The 16,376-nt window shown below is 51.0% G+C and overlaps 1 pseudogene; it reads right to left on the minus strand.

Moving 5' to 3' along the window:
• Positions 1-11,359: 11,359 nt before the first annotated feature.
• Positions 11,360-13,356, minus strand: LOC123652629 (annotated as a pseudogene).
• Positions 13,357-16,376: the final 3,020 nt, after the last annotated feature.

The following is a 16,376-nucleotide window of genomic DNA, read 5'->3' on the forward strand; positions in this document are numbered from 1 at the left end:
GCTTAAATCAAAGTTGTATTTTCTGATCTCTCTTGATACCACTTTTCTTAGCATAAAAAGTTCAGTGTATAATGGCTCTTTTGGTTTCTTAGGATCACGGGTAGGAAGCCAATACTTTTTCCTAAAGGATTTTTCTCACCCAACAGAATAAAAGAATTTAGTTTCTTAGAAATTTATAGTCCTTTCTCTCTTGAGAAGCACATGATCAAGCTGATAAGAAATGAATCAGTTTGGGAACTTGGAGAATCACCAGCTGAGTTCTTCATGAACATAACTTTCTTCTGAGTTGTTTGAACTAATGGCCATGAATCTGAAGTTGCACGCCTCATCACCTTAGATTTGGATCAAGAAACCAGGAAGAAAAACTGCTGGATTAGCTTCATCTCTCATTCTCCATTACTTGTCTGGCCCAGTTCTGTATGAGGTACCAGCGGTTCAGTGATTCCAATCTGGTCTACATCCTTGAGAAACTGTTGAGAAGCCAGAGGACCATCAGCACCAGTTTTAGGGGGGAGAGCGCCACTTTTTAGACCGCTGCCAGTGTACAAGAGGCTAGATTTACAATTCTGTCCTGTTGCCTTAGCATACCCTGTTGGACACACTCAAAAGGCAAATCCTAGAGGGTTTCTTGTTCTCCTGGAGTTTGCGATCTGGTTGCATATGATAACCACCACCAGGATAAAGCAAAAATTCAGAAAAGGGAGTTATAACCTCATCTGAATTCGGTGATGTCTTTTAGACTGAACCTTAGGAAACGTGAGGGTGTAAGGCATTCCTGTGGAAAGAAACTTCTGTGAGCAGTACCAGGTAATTGGGAAAGCGTAGGACGGTGCCCTGTGAACCTGAAGTTAAGAAAAGCGAGTTTGACAAGATGGATTGGGTAACAGAGGGCTTAATATACTAGATGGGGGCGGGAGGGGAGTTGGCCTTTGACCTGCCAGTGTTGGGGAAAATAGATTTGGACATGAGGGTGCGGGTTGAGCTGTGCTGCAGGAAGATCTGAGCCATCAGTTGCAGGAAACCCAGCATTTGGGGGGATGCAGCAATTGCAGATTGTTTGGGACCTGAACAAAGGCAGTGACCACAGAGAACAGAAGAGAAGAGCCATTGACCTGAGAAAGGAGGTGTCCAAGGTCACTTTGTGAGGAATGGGAAAGATGGTGAATGAGTTCCATTTGGAAACATGGAATTTCTAAGAACAAAGGTGAACTGTTTTTGCCCAATGTAACGGTAGTGACAAAGCTAAGATTACTTTCTATAACAGACTGCAGCCAAACCTAGGAACCTCAATCTCCCTAGTGCTTTCCCTCCATTCTTGGTCATTATGACAACCAGTACAATTCCCACTGCCTTGGATCGTGTGTGGTCTCCAGTAGGTAACAAGAATTCTATATTCCCTGATTGGATCCCTGGAAGGTGGGGCCATACTTTGGGCATTTTTTTCTTTCACAAGTTCAAACTAAAGATTCACCTTAATTTCACTGGCATAGCAAAAACTAACTTTCCAAATTCTCTTACAAGCTCTGTTCATATTCATAGTTAATGCCATTTTTCATAAAACTTAATAGTCATTTAATGCCATAAGCATTGGAAAGTTCTCCCTTAGATATTTATAGCACATTAATTCTAACCAATGAATTTATTAGCACGTGATCCTTCAATAAAACTATCTGGAAATTCCATGTATACATAGAAGAGATCTGAAGCCCTTTCTCTAGCAATTTTTAATTCCATTTATATTAGATTCTGAAAAGGAAGAGGTAAAAATGAAATTAAGGAAAGATTTGGAAACTTGTGTTGAGTTCCAAACGTGCACCAGAGATGAGTATTTTGCATGCACATTTTCCACCTGGTTCTCACACTGCCCTGGGATCAGAATTGGGTTCAATTGAAGCTGGAAAGGCTGCAGAACAGTGTCCCTCCACCCCCCACAGTGTTAATTTCATATGAATGCATCTATAGGCCCAGCTCTGTTCCACGCGCTGGAATTAGCATACGTGCTTTAGTGATAATTCCAGTGTGGTCCTGGAGAGGGTCCAAGTAGCTTCCCCTTACCCTGCCACCGTTTGGAATCAAACATGAAGGAGACCCACAAGGCCCCTCTCGTGGAACTACTAAGACGAGTTGCTTGGCCCCTGATGGTATCAGTGGTGAGTGCCTCCTGTAAGCCAGACAGCGGGCCAATCTGTTCACTGGCTGGCAAGTCACTGTAAGGAATTGCCTGCCACCCTTAGGTTCTAAATGCAGTGCTTGTTCTAACTGCATTGTCGTCCCTTGACAATAAATGGAGCCAGAGATGGCAATAACATTTGAGGCTGCAGTTGGGTAATGCTCAGCCCACCCACAGTCCAATGGAACAAAGACAGGAAGCTGAAGGAAGAAGGGCCTATGTTTTATTTGCCTAATACAGTATCTACTATATAAACAAGATGCTTTTATGTACATTATTATTTTTTAAAGTGAAGACAAACTCAGGTGAATTGTTTTTGCCCAATGTAACAGCTAGTGACTAAGATTTCTCTGGTTCTCCCTTGTAGAATTTCATCATTTATGATAGTTATAGGAAGACATTTACTTGAAGTCACATAGGATTTGAACTCCAGTTTACGTCAAGCAGAGTTTCCACAAGAATGAACCTGCTTTCCTTAAGCAAAAATTTCAGTGGCTGCAGGACAGCCATCAGCCCTCTGCTGGGAATAAATTTTAGTTGCTCTGTCATTTGGTGAAGACTTAAAGGCCTGCTTGGGAGGCCCATTTGTCCAAGCCCAGGTTATCACTCCACATTCTGAGTGCCAAGGTGAAGGGATGAAAGATGGTTTATTTTAGCTTCTAGAGCGGGAAACAGTATATTAATGCCCACAAAAACTCATGGGGAATTTTCCAAAAAGGAGCAGCCAAAGGTCCAGCCGAAACCGATTTGGCTCAGTGGATAGAGCGTTGGCCTGCGAACTGAAAGATCCCAGGTTCAATTCTGGTCAAGGGCAAGTACCTTGGTTGTGGGCACATCCCCAAGTAGGGGGTGTATAAGAGGCAGCTGGTTGATGATTCTCTCTCATCAATGTTTCTGACTCTCTATCCCTCTCTCTTCCTCTCTGTGAAAAATCAATAAAATAGATATATATTTTAAAAAATGGAAAGGTCCACTACCATTCACCTCTGGATGCTCAGAATCCATACCCTTCTTTTCTGTACTTCACCTTCCTCCCCTATTCCTACCGGAAAAGAGTGGGAGGCATAAGACCAAAGAATAAGGATAGTGATAGAAAACAGAAACAAATGTGGTAGATACTAAACTATATCAGTAATCACTTAAAATGTCAGTTTTGTAGATGAAAGTCTATTGGGATTAAAAAGAAAAAAGAAAGGACCCAGCTATATGTTGTCTAAAACCAATTTTAAATACAGACACACTCCCTGGCCAGCATGGCTCAGTGCCAGGAGGTCATGATTCGATTCCCAGTCAGGGCACGTGGGGGTTGTAGAGGGGCATGTGGGAGGTAGTGGATCAATTCTCATTGATATCTCTATCTCCCTTTCCCTTCCTCTTTGAAATCAGTGACAATACACTTTAGAGAGAGACATATTAAAAAAGGGATAGAGCCCTGGCCAGTGTGCTCAATGGTTAGAGCGTTGGCCCACTCACTGAAGGGGCTTGGGTTCAATTACCCACACACACACACTAAAAATCTGGAACAAATGTCCTCACTCCTTGGGTGAGGATTAGAGGGAGGAGGGGGTGTCATGGAAACACTAATCACAATAAAGCTATATTAGCTATATTTCAGACAGCAGACCAAAGCAAGAAATAAAGGGAGGCATTACATGATAAAGAGGCAAATTCTACAAGGAGATATAAAAAACCCTAAATGTATACACTAAACAACAAAGCATCAAATATACAAGGCCAAAAAATGATAAAACTGCAAGGAGAAAGTCAAATCTACATTTGGAGATTTCAAATTACAGTTGGAGACTTCAACTTTCAGTAATTGACAGAGTAGGCTGGCAGAAAGTCAGTATGGACAGTTGAACTGAAGAGCACCGTCAATGAACATCTAATTGACATTTATAAAATAACAGCAGAATGTACATTCTCAGACCACATCCCAGGCCATAAAACAGGTTAACATTTAAAAGAACAGAAATCATGGCAAGTATGCTCTCAGACCACAGAATTAAATTAGAAATTAATAGATATATGGGAAATCCCAAGATACCTGGAGATTAAATAATACCTTTCTAAATAAATAACATGGGTCAAAGAAGTCTTGAGAAATATTTTGAGCAAAGTGAAAATACAGCTTATAACTTCTAGCTAGGCTAATCAATAAAAAAAAACCACAATTACTAATATGAGAAATGGAAGAGACCATAGTATTGATTCTGTGAACATTAAAAGGATAAAAAATATGAACAACTTTAATTCCCACAAATTTTATAATCTAAATGAAGCAGAGTGATTCCTTGAAAAACAATCTACCAAAAGTAATAGAGAAAATCTGAAAAGGCCTAAATCTGCCTTTAAAAAGTTTATCAATAATAACTAAAACAGAAAGCATCAGACCAGCATTCACTGGTAAATCCTACCAAATATTTAAGGAAGAAAATATACCAATTTTCAATCTCTCTTCAAAAAATAAAGTCAGGGCCGAAACCGATTTGGCTCAGTGGATAGAGCATCGGTCTGCAGACTGAAAGGTCCCAGGTTCGATTCCGGTCAAGGGCATGTACCTTGGTTGTGGGCACATCCCCAGTGGGGGGTGTGCAAGAGGCAGCTGGTCGATGTTTCTAGCTCTCTATCTCTCTCCCTTCCTCTCTGTAAAAAATCAATAAAAATATTTAAAAATAAATAAATAAATAAATAAATAAAGTCAGGAATACATATTTTGTTAGATTTATACCTAAGTATTGCATTTTTAAGGGGTGTTAATGTAAATGGTATTTTAAATTCTGAATTCCAATTGTTCATTGCTATATATATTAAAGCAATTGACTTGTATATTAATCCTCACTCATTTTATGAGACCAACATTACCCCAATACCAAGACCAGACAGACATAAGAAAGGAAAAGTACAGACCAATATTCATGAGCAAAGATTTAAAAATCAACAAAATGTTAGCAAGTAGAATGACATATAAAAATAATTATATATATATATCATTTGTGACCAATTGCAGTTTATCCCAGGTATGCAAGATTAGTTCAATATTCAAACACTAATTAATGTAATCCATCACAAGAACAGGGTAAAGAAGAAAATTACATAAGTCTATCAATAGATGCAGAAAAAATATTTTTAAAGAGTCAACGCTCATTCATGATAAAAAGCAAACTAGTAAGTTTTCCTCAGCTTTCTTTTTTTAAAATATATTTTATTGATTTTTTGCAGGGAGGAAGAGAGATGGATGGAGAGTTAGAAACATCTATGAGAGAGAATCATCAATCAGCTGCCTCTTGCACACCCCCTACTGGGGATATGCCCACAACCAAGGTACATGCCCTTGACCAGAATCAAACCCGGGACCTTTCAGTTCACAGGCTGACGATCTATCCACTGAGCCAAACTGGTTTGGGCAGTTTTCCTCAGCTTAAATCTACGAAAGACCTATAGCTAAAAACATACATAATAATGAGAATAGATGTTTTTTCCCCTAAAGTCAACAAGGCAAGGATGTGCCCTCTCACTATTCAACATTGTTTTGAAAATCTTAATGCAATAAAACAAGAAAAGGAAATAAAAAGTACACAGATTAATTAGAAAGAAATGAAACTTTGTAAATGACATAATCAATTGTAGAAAATCCCAAAGAATCTAGAGAAAAACTCCCAAAACTAAAGCAATTACAACAAATTTTCAGAATATTAGACTAATAAAGTTAATGTTTTCTATGTACAGCAATGAAATTAGAATTTGAAGTAGAAAACTACATTTGCATTAGTATTCCCCTCCCCAATGCAATACTTAGGTATAACTAACAAAATATGTACCAGATCTCTGGTGAAATAAGTCAGAGATCTAAATAAATGGAGAGAGAGTCCATGTTGATGGATAGAAAGACTCGGTATTGTTAAAATGTCACTTCTTTTCAACTTGAGCCATAGATTCAATGCAATCCCAATCAAAATCCCAGCATCTTATTTTGTGGCTATCAACAAACTGATTTTAAAAGTTTATATGGAAAGGCAAAAAAACAGCCAACACAGTACTGAAGGAGAACAAAGTCAGAGGGCTGATACTACGCAACTTCAAGGCTTACCATAAACTTCAGTAATCAGACAGTTTGGTGTTGGCTAAAGAATATACAAGGTAGATTAATGGAACAGAACAGAGCGCCCAGAACTAGACCCACCCATAAAGGTGACTGACCTTGGGCAAAGAGCAGGGGCAAGTAGGGGTGTCGAACTCAATCAGAGAAGGGGCCAAAATCTAAAATCCAGCCTAAATCGCGGGCCGAATGGTTTACTGAACAGTCATAAACTGTCATTGTGATGGAAACGCAGCGGAGTGCAGTGATGACAGCGCGGTGCGGGCCACATTGCAAGGCCTGGCGGGACGGATTTGGCCCGCGGGCCTTGTGTTTGACACATGTGCTCTACAGAAAGGTAGTCTTTTCAACAAACGGTGCCAGAACAACTGATCACCTCCACAGAGGAAGCTGAATCTAGACACCTATTGTACATCTTTCATAAAATTCAAGAGCCCTAGCCAGTTTGGCTCAGTGGACAGAGCATTGGCCTGCGGACTGAAAGGTTCTGGGTTCAATTCCGGTCAGGGTTGCAGGCTCCATCCCCAGTAGGGGGCGTGCAGGAGGCAGCCAATCAATGATTCTCATCATTGATGTTTCTATCTTTCCCTTTCCCTCTCTGAAATAAAGATATATTTCCTTTAAAAAGAGTAAAAGAGGAGTGACAGACTGGGGAGAAAATGTTTGCAAAACATGTATACAGCAGAACTATCCCAAATACACAAAGAACGCTTACAATTCAACAATAATAAAAAGCCCAGTTTTAAAATAGGCAAAAAATCTGAACAGACACCTCACCCAAGAAGATATACACATGGCAAGTAAGTATATGAAAATATGCTCAATATCGTATGTCATTAGAGAATTACAAATTTTAAGAAGAAAACCATGAGATAATTAGAATGGCCCAAACACTGACAACACCTAATGCTGGTGAGGATGTGGAACAACAGGAATCGCTAAAGGGAATGTAAAATGGCTCAGCCACTTTGGAGGGCACTTTGGCAGCTTCTTACAAAACGAAGCATAATCTTACCACCCAGAAATCATGCTCCTTGGTATTTTCCCGAGTCAGTTGTGTTCACACAAAAACCTGCGCACAGCCCTGGCCCTGGTGGCTCATTTGATTGAGTGTCGTCCCACGCACCGAAAGGCGGTGGGTTTGATCCCAGCCGGGGCACACACACAATTTGCAGGTTTGGTCCCTGACTCGGGAGGCATCCGATCAATGTTTCTCTCTCTCTCTCCCTCTTCCCCTCTCTAAAATCAATTTTTTAAAAGAAAGGATGAGCCAGACATGGAACTTGTCTTTAAGAAAAACAGGGGGTTTTATTTTTAATGCTAAAATTAAAATTAAAAAAACACAACTTAATTCATGCTCGTTACAGCCGTACAGGGCGAAAATCCCAGGATTTGAAATGCAGATGCTTCGTTTCACCACCATCATGCCAGGCAAGTCAGAGAGACAAACCCAGCGCTGGCACTCTGCGTGTAGCCGGTCGGATGAAGTGCGCAGGCCATGCTGGGCACCAAACCCAAAGCCATGCTCACGGACGTCTTTAGCGGCCTTATTTATTTACAACAGCCCCAAACTAGAATCAAACCACACGTTTTTAACGTAGCGTGAATGAACTGTGGCACGTTTCTGTAACAGAGCACTACACAGTGACATGAACAAACGACAGCCACATGCGTGACTCGCACAAACAAAGAAGCCAGGCACAAAGGAGCGCCAACTTAAAGTCCACACATATGACTTAAAGCACGCCTCACTGAAATGTCCTGTTTATTTTTTTTAATATATTTTATTGATTTTGTACAGAGAGGAAGGGAGATAGAGAGTTAGAAACATCGATGAGAGAGAGTCATCGATCAGTTGCCTCTTGCACACCCCCTACTGGGGATATGCCCACAACCAAGGTACATGCCCCTGACCGGAATCGAACCCGGGACCCTTCAGTCCCCAAGCCGATGCTCTATCCATTGAGCTAAACCAGTCCCGGCTGAAATGTCCTGTTTAAAAAACTAAACTACAGAACAGGCCCAGGGACGCCCCTTCCAGCCTCCGACCGCCCTCCAACACCTTTCCCAGCCACCACCTTTGGGACCGCCTCAGCCGTCCCCAGCCCGGACCAGCCAACGCTGTTTTGTGGCTGCCGCTGTTGTTTTTCCTTAACACCTTATTGCCCAACAACCAGGAGCTCCAAATTCCTCGGAATTCCTCTTCCTCCACCGAGGGAGTGGCGGCTGCCGTCCACCGCCTGGCCAGCCTGCACTGGCGGGCCCCCACACCTACCTCTCTCTGGGTCTCTGTTCCAACTGGGCCACTTCTTCCCAGAGCTGGAGGAGAAACGCCAGGGCGCTGAGCAGCTTAGATGAACCAGCGCGGTGGCCGCATCTCCAGGACGTGCTGAAGCCTCCCTAGACGAGTGGGCACAACTCAGGAGCCGAGGCAGCCGCCCTGGCCTTGGAGAGGAGCCTGGCCCAGGCCCGGGGAGCAGCCGCCCTGGGCTCTGCCGCAGGCTCCCATCCCAGCACCTTCCCGGAGAACCACTTCCGGGCGAGGAGGTGAAACCCATGGTGAAGGTGGGCGACACCTGACTCCCCTCCGCAGGCTGGCCGGCCCCCAGCTGGGCTGGGCGAGCGTCTCTTCTGGAAGCTTCCCCCTCAAGCACCACTAGGAGGGGCCCCTCTGCTTCCCCGGGTGTCTGAGCTTCTCCCCGAAAGCATTAGCCATTCCTTTCACCACCCTGGAGCCCTCTCCCGTGCATGGGACCAAATGAAACAGTAAAGCTTTTTGCAGCAAAACACACACACACACACACACCTACGTTGCAGTATTAGAGGTCAGAAAAGCATGTTGTTTTGAAGGGAGGGAGGAGGTAGTAGTTGAAGGAACCATGCAGGGCCTTCTGGGGTCTGTCCTGTTTCTGGCCCCGAGGGGCCTCATGGGAGTCTGCTTCACGAAAGTGGACTGAGCTGGACATTCAGGCTTCATGCACTTTCCTGGAGGCATATTATATTCATAATAGGCGAGTGGAGTTTAATCAGATCCATCAATCAAATTCCTTTTTCCATAAGATAGAATATTTATCCTTAAGTCACACTTTCCCTGGAGTTTTTGAGTCTATTAAGAATCTCAGGATTCGCCGGAACCGGTTTGGCTCAGTGGATAGAGCGTCGGCCTGCAGACTGAAAGGTCCCAGGTTCGATTCCGGTCAAGGGCACGTACCTGGTTGCGGGCACATCCCCAGTAAGGGGTGTGCAAGAGGCAGCTGATCGATGGTTCTCTCGCATCAATGTTTCTAACTCTCTATCCCTCTCTCTTCCTCTCTGTGAATAAATCAATAAAATATATTAAAAAAAAAAAGAAGAAGAAGAATCTCGGGATTGTCCTAAAGAAATGCAAATTGGAACAGCCATAAGGAATTCCTTACACCTGGCATCTATTATGAATCTCCCTCCCCACTGATTCTGGCCATAAATCACCCAGATGAGAGAAATCTGGAGGAAGCAGCGAACTCCTGCTCTCAGGCATTCACCCTGAGTGGACGACTCACACAAAGAGAAGAGCACAAAGTACAAAAGTCTTTCTTTCTTTTTTAATATATTTTATTGATTTTGTACAGAGAGGAAGGGAGAGAGATAGAGAGCTAGAAACATCGATGAGAGAGAGTCATCGACCAGCTGCCTCTTGCACACCCCCTACTGGGGATATGCCCGCAACCAAGGTACATGCCCTTGACCGGAATCGAACCCGGGTCCCTTCAGTCCCCAAGCCGGTTTTGGCCAAAGGTCTTTCTTTATATTAAAAAATAATAATAAAAATTGTTAATTCTCACCTGAGGATATTTTCCCACTGATTTTTAGGGAGAGTGCAAGAGAGAGGGAAAGACAGCGAGAAACATCCATGTGAGAGAAACACATTGACTGGGTGCCCCTGCATGTGCCCTGACCAAGGCCCAGGCCCGGGAGGAGCCCGCGACCAAAGTCCATGCCCTTGGCCGAATCGAACCCGGACCCTGTGGCCCGCAGGCCGACACTCTCCACTGAGCCAAACCAGCGGGGGAAGGTCTTTCTGTCTATGTGCCGTCATTTATAACCAACACGGAAGCCATCCAAGTCAAGAGGACACTCACCAAACCCAGCCTCCCGAGTCCTCGAGGGGCCATTTGGCACCCACCGGACTGACGCCCCCCTTCCTGCATTTATTTCTATGAAAAGCCTGACAAAGGTTTAGATATTCAATATCACTGAGTGCATCATCTTAATTGGGAAGACTCAGATTGCTGGAAAAGCAGTGGAAACTTCCCGACCACGCACACAATGGGCTGTGGTGGTGCTGTCCCGGAGCTGCCAGAAGTGGACGGAAGGCCCGTCAATGATCTGAGTCACCTTAACGCTTTCCCAGAGCATCTCCTGGCAAGAGGTTCGAAAGTCTCCTGGAACATCATCAGCGGCTCCTCCAAACCAGAATCTGTGCCGGACCCAGTAACGTCCCTGACTCGAGGCCAGGACTCCCAGGCAGGTCTCTTAGCTTAATTACTGGAGGTGCCGGTGTCCCGTGAAGAAACTCTGCCAGCCCCTTCGACTGCCTGGGGACACCCTGTCACCCTCTGGCTGCCTCTTCTTACTGGAAGGTGGCGAGGCCCCTGAGGTTCCTGGAAGATGCGAGGAGGAGGCCGGTGAGGGAGGTGACTGCAGGGCCCGGTGGAGGGGGTTTACAGGCCACATTACCTGGTCCCCACGACACCCCGGGAAGGTCAGTGTGTCCCCCAACTTTTCCCGGTGAGGAGACGAGAGGTCCCAGGAAGGGCGTGACTCTCACGACCGTCTTGCTGTGTGACCTTTGGACAAGTTACTTAACACCGCTGGGCCACAGTTTCCTCCTCTGTGAAGCTCACACCTTTAACTCCCAGCTCTGCAGAGAAGGGTTGGAGTCAGAGAAGCCTGGTCTGGAGCCATCTCACCCCTGAAGAAGGAAGAGGAAATAGCTCAGTCCTCGTTTCCGGCCAGAGATGAGGCCTCACACCCACCTGGCTTAGAGTGAATGCTCTGAGTGGTGTTCCTCCCCTCACACCAGCCCCAGGGCTGCCTCCTCCGTACCCCCTCCTGGCTCGCAGCTTTGACACTGGAGAAGGAGACACCCCACTGCGGATGCCCGCTGCCGCCTGCCATGTCCTGGGTCTCCTCCTTCGGAAATGAGCCAGAAAGCTGCGCTGATGTCCAAGTCCCTGGGTCCAGCATCTGAAGGAAGGAGGGGGGGTGCTTGTGAGGGCTCCCTGGGCCTCCTTTCCCCTTCCCAACGGTGCTAGTCCCCGCAAACATCAAAGGACACGTGGCTTCTGATAAAAAAGCGAATGTCTACAGCCTGGGCCAAATGCCCAAAGTAGGGATCGGGCCAGGCGAGCTTGGAGGTAGGGATGGCCCAGTAGAGGCCAGGGCAAGACTCCCAAGACTCAAGTTTGGGCTTAGATCAGGCAGTTCTGGGGCCCAGCCCCCTCTGGCAGTTACCATTTGTGTCTCGGAAAATCCGTGTCCTGCGGGTAGGGCAGGGATGGAGGAAGTGCTGCCCTCTCGCGGCCGTCAGGAGGATTACAGAGGACCTGCTCTACCAGCGCCTCGCAGGGGCGCCCACGCCGGGCCAATCTGACTCCACCTCCCACCCCCACGCGCTCACTCGGCTTTGCCCCATACGGCTCAGCCACCCAGTTTCGTCCCCTTTGGCTCAGCCCCCACCCCGACCTCCCAAGCAGAATCCTCTCTGCGGTGTGCCAGGCCCAAGATGCCCGCGTGGGGAGTCAGCGGAGGTGGAATTGGATGCCCCCTTCTCTGCTGCAAATGCTGCGGCCTCTGGGCCCAGAATGGAGGACGGACAGGCGGGGGCTCCAGGGGTAACGCGGGCCTCCGCGCGGGAGGATGGAGCCCGCGGGTGCAGGTGAGGGATCTCGCCGCCAGGTGGCGCCAGGCAGGCTCCGACAGCGACTCCCGCTGCCTGTGGCGTCCAGGCTCCTCTGAGCCCAAGGGCTCTGCGTCTCCATCCCTGTGTCTCTGGCATTCTTCCTGCTGCCCGCTGGCTGCCCGGGGCCTGGGTACTAAGCTCCTGGCACAGCTCGGAGGCAGGGGCTAGCCCCTGGCACTGGAGGCCTGCCTCACTGATACGGGGAAGGGCGAACTGGGCTGACAACCCATCATCAGACTGTGACTTCAGCCATGCCACTCACCCTCTCTGGGCCTCCTCGCGTTGTCTTTGTTTACAAAGAACTTTATTCAGGTCTCCGGAAGCTGGCATTCCCCCCCCCCCCCCCCCCTGTATCACAGACAGAACCGGGACCAGCACAGGGTGGAGGAGAAGCTGGACCCTGTGCTCCGAGAGCCTGAGACTTGCTCTCTGCGGGAGGTGACTGATAGGACGGTGGACAGAGTCACGGGCAGAGTGGCCTTGCACACTCAGGAAGGTGCCGGGTACGAAGGGCCTGGTAGCCGGCAGAGTTTGGCCAGACGGTGACGGTCCTATGTTGTCCCTCAGCCTAGGGGTTAGGGCGGGGGGCTGGCTTTGCCCTGTCCCCCAGGAGGGTCCCATCCCCGTGACTTTCCCAGTGTCACCCAGACTCCGCCTCCTTCTCTCTTCTGGGCTTGAGAGAGCAAGGGGATGGGACTCATTCTCCCTAAGGGCTCTGCCCACGGCCCAGACAGCAGGAGAGAAGCCCAGCTCAGAGCTCCCATGGAGTGGGAGATGGATTTGGGGCTCACATCCCAGTACCCTCTGAGGGACTGTGGGAAACTCTTCGGACCTGAGACCCAGGGGGAATGTCCCCGTCGGGCCCTGGTTTCTGCCCCTCTACCACGGAGTGCCAGAGCTGGGCTTCTGGTCCTACTTGCCAATCACTTGTCAGTGGTCCACAGAGACAAAAAGCAACAGTACGACGATTGAGATTTCTTTGGAGAGCCAAATTTTCTAAACTTAAACTTCTTCTAACGCCACTTCTTCAACATAGACTCGCCCCAGGCCGTGGCATTTTGTGGAAGAGCCACCCTCGAGGGGCCAAAGGGCAGCATGAGGCTCAGAGCCCCGGTTTGCGGACCACAGACTTACTGCGTCGGCCATCGGCACACCAGCCCGGGAGAGGGGCGGGCGGCAGAGGCGGGAGCTGGGAGGAGCGCCTGGCCCCCGGCACCCAGGGCCTGAGAGCTTTGTGGGCAAGTGGCTGTTTCTCTCCCCTCTCTCAAAAAAAACAACAATAAATTAAAAACAAAACAGAACAGGCTCCAGGGACCCCAGCGGCTCCCGCGGCGGAGAGGCGCGGGGATGGATGTCCAGGCCCAGCCGCTCTGCAGCCCCGGAGTTAGGGGCCGGGGACATCCCAGGGGGCTTCTGGCGAGGACACAGGGCCTCAGGCAGGCAGGGACCGAAGGGTCACTTTGTCCAGTTCCGGCCTTCACACAGCAGCCTGGGGGAGGAAATGCTGACCCCTGCGTCCCTGAGGGGCGAGACAGACAGCCCCTGCTCAAAAGTGAGAGTCCGGTCACACTGAGGCCAGCCCAGATTCAGGAGGTCACTGTCCAGCAGTGAGGTCGGTGAGGTCAGTGTCCCAGCAGTGAGGTCAGTGTCCCAGCAGTGAGGTCGGTGAGGTCAGTGTCCAGCAGTGAGGTCAGTGTCCAGCAGTGAGGTCAGTGTCCAGCAGTGAGGTCAGTGAGGTCAGTGTCCAGCAGTGAGGTCAGTGAGGTCAGTGGTGTCCCAGCAGTGAGGTCAGTGAGGTCAGTGTCCCAGCAGTGAGGTCAGTGAGGTCGGTGAGGTCAGTGAGGTCAGTGAGGTCGGTGAGGTCAGTGAGGTCAGTGTCCCAGCAGTGAGGTCAGTGAGGTCGGTGAGGTCAGTGTCCAGCAGTGAGGTCAGTGAGGTCAGTGTCCCAGCAGTGAGGTCAGTGAGGTTGGTGAGGTCAGTGTCCCAGCAGTGAGGTTGGTGAGGTCAGTGTCCCAGCAGTGAGGTTGGTGAGGTCAGCGGTGTCCCAGCAGTGAGGTCAGTGAGGTCAGTGTCCCAGCAGTGAGGTTGGTGAGGTCAGTGTCCCAGCAGTGAGGTCAGTGTCCTGCAGGCCCGGTGGACAGCGGGGGCGATCTGGCTGGCTGTCTGGGGCAGGCTGGGCTGCCTCTCTGAGCTAGTTTGCGCATCTGTAAACCAGGCCTCACAGTGACTTCCTGGAACTCTCCAGAGGATTAAAAGAGGTTATATGCAGAGATATAAAGAGAAAGGGGTCGATTCTCACCCGCACCGCCCCAAAATGGCCAGGGAAGGCTCCCACAGCCCCGAGCCGAGCCCCGAGCCTGAAACCCCAGTCAGAGGAGCGGCCGGGCGGTGGGCACTCACTTTGTGCCAGATGCCAAACGCGTCTTCTTATTTAATCTTCAAATTAGGAGGTACTAATCCCCCTTTTTTTAGGGAGACACAGAGCTGTCTTCTCTCGGGCTGAGTGGGGCCGTGGGTGGAGATTAGGAAAGGGTATGGGCTTGGGGGAGACGCAGGCCAGTCTGGGGCCAGTTGTGGGCAGGCACTGCACTGGGCACGGGGCTCCAGGGGTGACAGATTGGGGGGTGGGGGGGACGGGGACGGGGAGGACACAGCCGGGAAGCAGACTCAGTTCCCAAACACGGACCTGTTTGCCAGCGCAGTGCCGCTCAGGGAAGGCTCCTGGGGGGTGCAGATCGGAGGGTGGAGGAGGGTGACCGTCTGGGGGGCAGGGAAGGTCTGAAGGGCGAGTAGGAGCCAGGGGGCGGATCAGGCTGCGGTGCAGAAGATTTGGGTGGAACAAGTTCAGACCCCAGGGAGGGGAGTGTGAGGGAACCACTGGGGGCTGAAGAGGGGTGAGCGGCGGGTTCGGACTCAGTGCAGGTGTGCGTGCCCTCCGCGTGGCCGCGGGCAGGGCAGGGCCTGTGGCAGGGCGGGCGCGGGGAGAGGGGGCTAATCCCACAGAGGAGCGGGCCCAGGGCTCGGTGAGGCCATCGAAGGGGGAGGGAGGGGTGTAAGGCGGCAGCGGCCTTGGGGGGCGGGGGCGGGGGGGGTGGAGGAGCAGGAACGAGCCAGGTCACTGGGAGCTCAGGCTGACCGCGAGGAGGACTCTGGCTCCAAGATGGAGGGGCCCGACATGGGAGCCGGGGTGGAGGGGTCGGGGGGGGGGGGGGGGGGGAGCAGCGGGAAGAGCAAGTAGACGCCAGGGCAGGAGGAGGGCCAAGGGCAGGCGGCCGGGCCGGTGTGCGCGGCGGGGTGTGCGGGGCGATGCGGGCTCAGGGAGGAGGGGGCGCCGGGCCCATGTGGCCTCCTCCGGGCGGCCCCCCGGGGGCTCTGCTGGGGCAGCCGCGGTGGCTGGGAAAGAGCCGGGTGCGGGGCTGGGGAGGAGGGGCGATGCGGTGCCCAGGCTCCTCCATCCGGCCCGGGACAGGAGCCCGGGTTCGAGTGGCTGCAGGACCCACCGGGCTTCCTCCCGCCCCCGCCCCGGCGCGCAGCCGGCTCTCATTACCTCCCCCCTCCTCCCCCTCCTCCTCCCCCTCCTCGGCCCGGGGTCCGGGCGGCCGCGCTAATCAATCCCAGGCCGGAAATTCCTCCCGGGGGGCCCTCCCCGGCCCGCCCCCCGCATCATGGAAACTGGGCCGCGGGCCCACCCCGCGCTCCCACCCCGGCCTCCGGGCGGGCGGGGCCGGGAGCGGGCGGCCTCCAGGCCGGTTCGCGGGGCTCCGCGGCCCCGGTGCCCCCTCGGCTCTGGGACAAGCACCCCCACCCCAGATGGGACGCATCTTAGGGAGTTAGGGCGCCCGGGGCACCCCGTTACCGCCCCTCGCCGGGAGCGCCGCAGGGGCATCCGGGCTGCGCCCCGCGGAGGACGCGGAGCGGACCCCGCGCCCATTTCACCGGAGAGGACGGCGCGGCGCGGAGGAGAGGCCGCCTCCTCCAGGCAGCCCCCCGGGGCGCCCCACGCGTCCTCTCTCGGCGCCGGGACTGGGGGGCTCCCGGAGGGCGGAGGGCGCCCCTGGGGCCTCTGCGAGCGGCCCCGGGCTTACCTGCACCCGGACCTGCGCTGGGTCCCCGCGGCGGGGCTGACGGTCCCGCGGGCTCCGGGGGCGGGGCCGGCGCGGGGCGGG

Source organism: Pipistrellus kuhlii, unplaced genomic scaffold (genome assembly GCF_014108245.1).
Source record: "Pipistrellus kuhlii isolate mPipKuh1 unplaced genomic scaffold, mPipKuh1.p scaffold_m20_p_2, whole genome shotgun sequence".
Lineage (NCBI taxonomy): Eukaryota > Metazoa > Chordata > Mammalia > Chiroptera > Vespertilionidae > Pipistrellus > Pipistrellus kuhlii.